Source organism: Lutra lutra, chromosome 3, assembly GCF_902655055.1.
Source record: "Lutra lutra chromosome 3, mLutLut1.2, whole genome shotgun sequence".
Lineage (NCBI taxonomy): Eukaryota > Metazoa > Chordata > Mammalia > Carnivora > Mustelidae > Lutra > Lutra lutra.
This window is the reverse complement of record NC_062280.1, coordinates 76231391-76239724: the sequence shown is the minus strand read 5'-3', so window position 1 is coordinate 76239724 and position 8334 is coordinate 76231391. Positions and strand designations below refer to the sequence as shown.

Sequence of the window (8334 nt, the reverse complement as noted above, 5' to 3'; positions counted from 1 at the left end):
ACTCATTTGCCTCCAAGTGCAATCCAAGGTGTTGACTTCAGGCTTTAAGGGCCCCTGTCCCTTTCCCCTGTACCTTAGTTAGCTAGAGACACCAATACTTATCTGAGCTCAGTAGCAACCACACTGTTCCCAATTCTGAAGTACAGGGCACTGGAAGCTGGGTGTTTTTCTCAAGGAAGGCTTTTGCCTCTGGAATTTCCTGCCTGTTCCAGGCTGCCAGAACCCCACCTTACCAGACTGTCAGGGACTCATGAAAGACTTGTTTTCAACATAACTTTCACTGATGGGAGGAGACCTCAAAGCCATAATTTTGTAGAAGATAACTTCAGCAATTATCATAGCTCATGATATGTGGGTTCTAATGATTCAATTTTGGTGCTTGCTTCCTGTATATAGCAATTTCAAATAAGGAACAGTTTTAAGGATAAACAGACCAGTAAGTGACTGTTATTAGTCATGAGTGAGAATGCATAGTTGGATAGGAAGATATTTAGAATTCTAAATATATAAAAACTATCTGTCAGATTGATGCTCCTTCTTATGCTGATGTGCTCAGGTGTGCTGGTGCTTGTAATAACCCTGAATTCCAAGGTGGGTAAAAACTACAACCAGCTCCTTGAGAGAGCTCTAGGATGTTGTGCATGTGCCTGTCAAATCTCAAACCCATCCTGGAGATCAGCACTGGCTTTGGCTGGACCCTAAGATATTTACTCTGGACGATTATGCCAAGACATTAACAGCTGAGGGCTTAATTATTGATGGCGTTAGTGTCAATCATCTGATAAGAAAACCAAAGTATAATATTTTAAAATCATTCTGTCAAAAAAAGTCTCTGCTGTATAACACAGCTCTCTTGTCATTTATTGTTCTTGAACTTCTGCAGCCAAAGAAGTAATCTCAGAAAACTGCTCTTCTACAATTAATTTTCCTTTCCTCTTAAATGTTTTTTCAAGCGCTCTCCCTTTCAGAACCCAGCACCTTGGCCGGTGGCACTACTTTCAGCAGATGCCCCACATCGGGGTAACCAATGACATGTTTTAGTTTTGAAAACTTAAATAAACACGGAAAGAAATCCAGAGGAGCAGAAGCCCCCCCACCCGCAAGCCTTTCCGATCCGCGGCGTGGCTGCGATGCTTCCCGCGCTGCGGGCCTTCCCGGCTCCGCCAGAAATGCCCAGGAGGCTCAGTGTGGTCTCCGAGCCGAGAGCTGGTGGAAGAGGAAAAACAAATAGTTGGTTTGATGATCTCCAAGAAGAGAGTTTCCCTCTGGCTTGACTAGTATTTGACAGATCCGCCCCACCGCGCCTCTTGGCTTCCCGGTTTTGGGACCCCGGCGGTTGCCAAGAATTCTTGCAGGGGCTGGAGCCCCGAGGCCGGGGACCGCGCGGAGCCCGGGTCCGGACGGAGCCTCCTCTCCCTCGCAGTGCGCGCACGCCTGGAAAGGCGGGATTTAGAGGCGGCGATGCTGCGGGAGACTCTGCAGTGGCAACGGGCCCCCGAACGGTCCCGCCTCATTCGCCCTAGTGTGTGTGCCTCGCAAGTCCCTGCCTGGTAAACCACCACCAGCTTCGGCGCGCGGCGGTGGCGTCGGCGGGTCCAGACCCCGGGGTTGTGAGCCGAACGGAAGGGCCGGCTCCGAGCGCAGCCCCGAGCCGGGCGCGCCCCGCGGGCTCCAGGCACACGCCCCTCACCTGGGCGAGGCAGGGCGCGCAGGCGCTCAGCGCCCGGGCCGCAGCCGGGAGCCTCAGCCGGGCGCCCGCCAGAGTTGGACAGTTCCGGGGCCGCGTCGGGCCGAGCTGTCTCCGGCGCCGCCGCCGCCACCGCCACCGCCCGGGCTGCAGCAGATAGCGGGAGAGCGTCTGCGCGGAGCCTCAGCGCAGCCCCGGCGGGACCGCCGCAGCCGCCGGAGCTCGAGCAACAGCTTCCCGGCTGGAGGAGCCACTGCCCCACGCGCCAGCGGCCCGCGCGCCGAGGTAAGCTCCGGGCGCCCAGCCCGGCGCCCCTGGGACCTGCGCTCCCTTCCCGCCCCAGCCGGCCCGCCTCCTCTCGGCGAGCCGACCCCCGGGGCGCGAAGCGGGAGGGAATGGCCGGGAGCCCCCTCCCACTGGAGTTTGCACTTTGTCCGGAGGTCCCACTTGTAGAGGAGGATGCCGAGCCGCCGCTTGCCCGGGCTGGGGCATGAGGCTCCTGTGAGCCCCTGGAGTTAGGAGTAGGTCGTGGAAGCCAAAGGAGTGAAGGAGTCCCCAGTGTGGGTTCCGGGGCTCCGATCGCCAAGGACGAGGGGAGCATGGAGAAGGGAAGAGGACAAGGAGAATGGCCCTCTGTGGTTAGCCGCAGTGCCTCCGCCACCTGGGCTGGGAAGTTTGGGGCTGGGCGTCTCTCTCTTCATTACGGGGAGATGGGTAGTTTGGGGAGATGTGGGAGGAAGATAGGAGTCAAAACTTGGGGTTCTGAGAGTTCTGCAGCTGAAAGAAGGTGAAATGGGGGCGGTGAGGCAGAAAGAAGGTCCCCAAAGTTTGCACTTGCTGGGAGCCTGGGGTGGGGGCAGGGGTGCCCGGTGAAGGTGTCGGTGCACGTCGGGAGGACACTGTGGGACTGCGGAAGGGACAGGGAGAAGGGGAGGGGGAGGACCATCTGCTTCGCCGCTGTTATTTGCGGGGGCCCATGGGGGAAGAAGGGAGAGCTGGCAGGACGATGTTCCCCAAATGTTTCTCCAGGCTCTGGAGGACAAACAGTTTTTATGGTGAACCTGGATGACGGAGTGTTGTAGTCTTTCAAGGAAAATAAATTGTCATCAAGCCCTCGGCCCCCATGAGTACAAAATAAACACAGTTTTGGAATGCTCTCAGAAGTTCTTGGATTAGAAAACGTCATCTTCATTTTCTTTATTTTCGTACAGAGATGTGGTTTGCATTTCTCTTTGGTTTTGCTTTGCTCAGGAGCATCACACCAAGGTGAATGCAAACTTTGTTAAGATGTAGCGAAAGATGCTCAAATAGAAGAAGTAAAACATTCGTGTTATGTAGGGTCCAGCTTCAAGCTTGGAGATTGGCAGCTTCAGAACAATGCATGAAACAGTAGAAAATGCATTTATCAAATTAAAACAAGGTTTTCATAAAGTCAGTAAGCTACATCTCAGACAAAGTGAAAGGTTTTGGCTTGAAAGAGCTCCCTTAAATATTTCAGGACCCTATTGCACCGGTTTTCATAGTCCTTTCATCTTATTTTGACGCCATCTGTTCATTGAGTATGTGCTGTCCCTTCCCTGTGCTAGATTAATGCCCTTAGAATGCAAATACTGCATTGGAAGTTCTGTTGTTACTTGAGGCTCTTAAGGTAGGAAAAAAAATGTTTATTTACTCAAAAGTGTTAGTTGTAGTTCAGATTCTCTATCCCTATAAATCAAATATTTGTGGATTTATAATTCACACTGCTACTCATTTCCAAAAGTGATTTGAGGAAGCTTGGAATGAAAACCACAAATCAAATAGCTATTCTGTAGATCTCCTTGACCTCTCTTGGATGCATTTGTAGTAAAATGCTTTTGAGAAGGTGAGTTCTAACAAAGGAAAAATTCCTGCTCTCCCTGGAATCATCCTAGTGATATCAGTGTTTTGCAGCATAATTCCTATGTATTTCATTTGCATTATATTATTTTACATTACATAAGTCATGATGTCTTTATAGAAGTTTAACCACTAAGCAGCATCTATATTAAAGTATGTCAGTATTTTAGAGCATTTTACCAAACATACGGATTCACAGAGCAAAAGGAGAACAGTGAACTTAATGTATCTTTCTTGAACTGAGGCAGAAAGGAAACCAAGGGAGGTGTCTCCTTTGCCATCAAACCAGAGAAGGAACTGTCATTAGTACTTGTCACCCAAACATGGATAATTCGTGAGACCTGTCAGCTGTTAGAGGATAACTTTACCTACCAAGTGTTAACTATTATATGAGGATTTATAAAGCCATATCAGGTGTTCTCAGCTCTTTTTTTCTCAGCTTAATGACCTGGCTCAGGGAGGGGGGAAAAAAAAAGCCCCAAAACACCCACCTCCAAAAGGTAAAATGTCTGCGTAGAATAATGCTGTGTGGAGCTCCCACCATAGAAGAGATAAGAATCTTAAATCCCTCAACTGCCTCCCTTTCGATTTTTTTTCTTCTAGCTGAGTTTGAAGATATCATTGCACGGTTTTTAACAGCAGCAGTTTATATGAAAAAACATGAACAAATAGTTTACTTCTCACAGGAGTAATTGCTTCATTTATGAAAACCTTTGCTCACAGAAGTAAAGAGCAAAATTGCCTTTCTGCTGTTCCTCTAAGATCCTATATCTTCCAAGATCTAAAGAACAATGAGCATGTATGTCCCAGTTTCCCACTGCTTTTCCCCTCTATGTTTTTATTGTAAACCCTCCACCACCATTCACCATCTCTATTTTGCCATCTCCCCCTGTCCTGTGTCTTTCCCTGTGTGTCTCAATATCACCTTTTCATCTTTCCTTTGCTTTTTAATTTTTTTCTGCAGTTTTCTCTTGATCCTCTTTGCTTTATAGATTATCTCTTTTTTGCATGTTACTTTTTATTCAGTGATGTCCTTTTATTAGTGCTGGATTATTTTCCCAAAGTGGTATTCCTATCCCTACTGTCCCTCCTAAATTTTATATTGACAATTCGAATCGTCTGCAAGATGCCTCTATATTCCTCTCAAGTGCCTTAAACAGGGTTAAACTCTAATTGACATCTTTCTTCTTACATGAAAGGGGGTGGCTCTGTCAATTTCTGTATTTCTCTCCATCACCCAGGACCTTCCCAATATCATTGCTTTCCTATAATTATATATATATATATATATATATATATATATATATATATGTGTGTGTGTGTGTGTGTGTGTGTGTATAAATTTTCTAATTTTCTATAAATTTCCTATAATTCACAGATAAACCCCATGGACTTGATGTCTTATGATACCCGCTTCTCCACATTTTTTATTCCTATAGGGACTATCTTTCTTCAGACACTTAACTGTTTCTAGAGACTCTCTTGATGTCTTCCTGACTAGTCTCTCAGATCCAGTCTTTCTCACTTCCAATCCATCTTATACTTGGTTTGCAGAATAAGCTTCTTAAGGCAGAGCCGAGCTCAGTCACTGGCTAATAAACTTTTCTCCAGTGCCCCACCAAATAACATATAAACCTCATCTCTGACATTTTAAGACCCTTTGCAGTCCAGGCCAAAAATGGCTCCACACTTTTACTGTGATTTCTTTCTTTCTTTCTTTCTTTCTTTCTTCCTTCCTTCCTTCCTTCCTTCCTTCCTTTCTTTCTTTCTTCTTTCATTCATTCAATGAACATTTGAGTGCCTGCTGCATGCCAGAAACAGCTGTAGGTAATACTTTTAGAAGTGCCTTGTGTATTAGCTCAGTGGTATGCTGCACATTTTATTTTTCAATGGTGGGATCCACTGTTAAAATATAATCTTATGGGTCCCAGCAACCCCATTGACCTCTCATCCCTACCCTTCGTAGTCTTTGAGGCATCATCACAGAGTCCTGAGTCTCCTTGAAACAGTTTGAAAACACCGCTTTGGCAGAAGACAGTATTCCCTCAACACACAGCAGGCTTCTGAGTTCTGCGTCTTTGCTTATGCTGTTCCTTCTTCCTAAACTAGGCCCTCCCACTTCTGCAGAACCATTTCTACCTGCCGGATAGTCAGTGCCATTGCTCTGGCATCTCCAAACTCCAGGACTCCAGTGTTTCCTCCTCCAAACCTTGTAACACTTTGGTAGGCATCTTCTTGGAGCACAGGCCGTTGTCTCCCTCATTTATCTGTGCCTTTTGCATTCTCCCCTCAGGGCATCCTGCCAACCATGCCTAACCTCAGGCCTTCATTTCCTAAAATACCCAGCTGAGGGCCTGGCAGGTTGTGGGACATCAACAAGTAATTTAATTAGACTGAATTCTACCTAGCTTTCTAGTCCCCACTTGGGCCTGTGATAGCTACTTGTTTTAACGACTCAGTCTGGCTCTTACAGTAGAGCCAGTGCTTCTCGAATTTGAGTATGTATCTCGATCATGAGGAGATCTTATTAAAGTGCAGAGTCTGGTTTAGCAGGTCTGGGATGGGGCCAGAGGTACTGCTTTGCTAAGGAGTTCCCAGCTTATGTTGAAATAGCAGAACCTTGAACTTGAGCAAGGTAGTAGATGTTACTTCACAGTTTGGGGAGTTTCTGGCAGCCCCAGGTCTCTGTCTGGTGGTTTTCCTCCAGTTAGTGTTTGCTTCCATATTACTTTCTATCCTGGAAGTATTTTAGGCCTTGACATGCTCCCCAAACCGAAATGGAAGATGTGGTGATGCCCTTAAATGTTTTCCTTATTTTGCTGATCCAGTGTTGCAATGGCTAGTTCTCCCTCTTGTATTTTTCTCTGGCCAGTTTTATTTCTTTGTTGTATATTACTTCTTATTTTCCCATTATATTCAGACTGTGGTGGTTCTCCTTGCTCACTCTGCTATATTTTTTTTCTTTCCTGTGCTCTCTTTGGTTCTTAAAATTCAGATGCCTTGGCTGACTCCCTGCCCCAACTGTTTTCCTATTGCTTCCAAAAATTTTCTGTGAAAGGAGCACTGAAATCCGGGGCAGGAGACTCCAGTTCTCACTCTGCCTTTACTGTGAGCATGAGATATTGGGCAAAGCTGTTTCTTTCTGGTCTTTTCACTTGTGGATGGAGGTTGTGGATTATACAACTCCTGGTATCTCCTTTAGCACCAGGATACCCCGTGAGATCTTCTCGTGGGGCAGAAGGAGCAGGTTGGGGGAGGAAAGAAGGATCATGTGGTGATGGTGATGCTGGTGTGGGCCCTCATCTAATGTTTCTGTTTTAGATAAACAATTTGAACTTTTATTCTTGCACCATTCAGGGACTCATGTCTCTTAAGAAAAAAAGAACAACAACTATACCTTGGTGTTTGCAAATGCAGTTGTTCTCAACCTTGGATTCACACTAAAATCAGTTCAGGAGCTCACAGAAAATTGTGGTGTTGTTAGCTCATTTCAAGGGAATGATTTAATTTATCAGTATTTTTGAAATGTCCCCAAGTGATTCTGATTTCCAGCATGGGTGGAGAACTTCAGTGTCTGGTCTGTAAAGGCAGCTTAGAATGATGGTTAAGAGCACAATATTGTGCTGAGTCAAATCCTGGCTTTGCTACTCAACAACTTTGAGAGCTTCAGGGGGTTACTTCACGTCTTAGGGCCTCAGTTTCTTTGTCTGTGAAATGGGTTGACTTTGTTATTGTGAGGATAGATGGGAGCCATCAGTGGAATACTGTGCATATTGTGGTTGTTGAAACAGTAGTGGTTGTTTATCCTGATAGTCATACCATTACAATTTAAATCCACTGAATTACTTAAAGGTCATTTTGCCTGAGAGCTAACACTCTCCTTGCCCCCTGTTCAGTTTCTAGACATTCTGCATAGTATAATCACTTTGAGGAGAAATTTATGAGCTTATTTTTCAGAAGTCAGTGAAAAAAATACAAAAGAGAGCATATATATTAATAAAAACCAACCACCCTTGTATTTTTGATCCATTTGGTGCCACATCAACTCTCTGATCTCATAAATAGCAGAGATAGATTAAAACACATATAAACTGATACACAAAGATGGCCAGGCTTTCATACCTACGTCATGAAAAATGATTTTGCTCTTTAATAAAGACAGTTCTGTCACCAACAAATAGAAAGGGTTGAAATTCATGGGTCTAAGAGAGCATTTTATTTTGGAAATAAATATAAATGGGTTAGGCATTTACATTTCTGAGTTTATAATGGGAAATGGAACTTAAAAATTAAAAAGCACACACAGAGCGATAATCTGTCCTGTGCAGGCTAAATCTAAATCAACCTTTTCTTCTCTTTTTTGGCTGAGATTCCAGAACAGCCATTATGCTATAATGTTATCATCATATCAGCAAAGCAAAGATTGGGTAAATGGATATAACCCATATTAACTGAGGACCCACAGACCTTTTTTTTTTTCCCCTGTATACATCTGAAATTTGTCAAATTTGTCAAATCTAGTAATTCCAGTAGGCCTGGCCTAGGTACCTCACAGCAAACATCAGGGGTTGTCATTACTGATGGCCTTTGTGCATAAAAGAAAGACTCCTGGGGACAGCGTCTCACCTTTTTCTCTTAGAATGAAATGTTTCATTTCTGTATTATTTACTTTTTGATCAGGAAAAGTATTTTTCAATTAAACTGATAAAACTTTTCCAAAGTTTATTTTTCATACTGTGGTGTGTACTTTTTAAATAACACAATTAAGA

At 44.9% G+C, this 8334-nt stretch overlaps 1 protein-coding gene across 4 annotated transcripts in view; it reads left to right on the top strand.

Moving 5' to 3' along the window:
- The first annotated feature begins 1315 nt into the window (after positions 1 to 1315).
- Positions 1316 to 8334, top strand: part of ZNF385B (zinc finger protein 385B) — a 402524-nt gene continuing 395505 nt past the window's right edge. Inside the window, exon 1 of one of the 4 annotated variants that reach the window (XM_047722313.1) lies at positions 1316 to 1972. The gene's annotated coding sequence lies outside the window, so the exon portion shown is untranslated. The remainder of the gene's footprint in view (positions 1973 to 8334) is intronic. The other 3 variants (XM_047722315.1, XM_047722316.1, XM_047722314.1) reach the window with 3 other exon arrangements.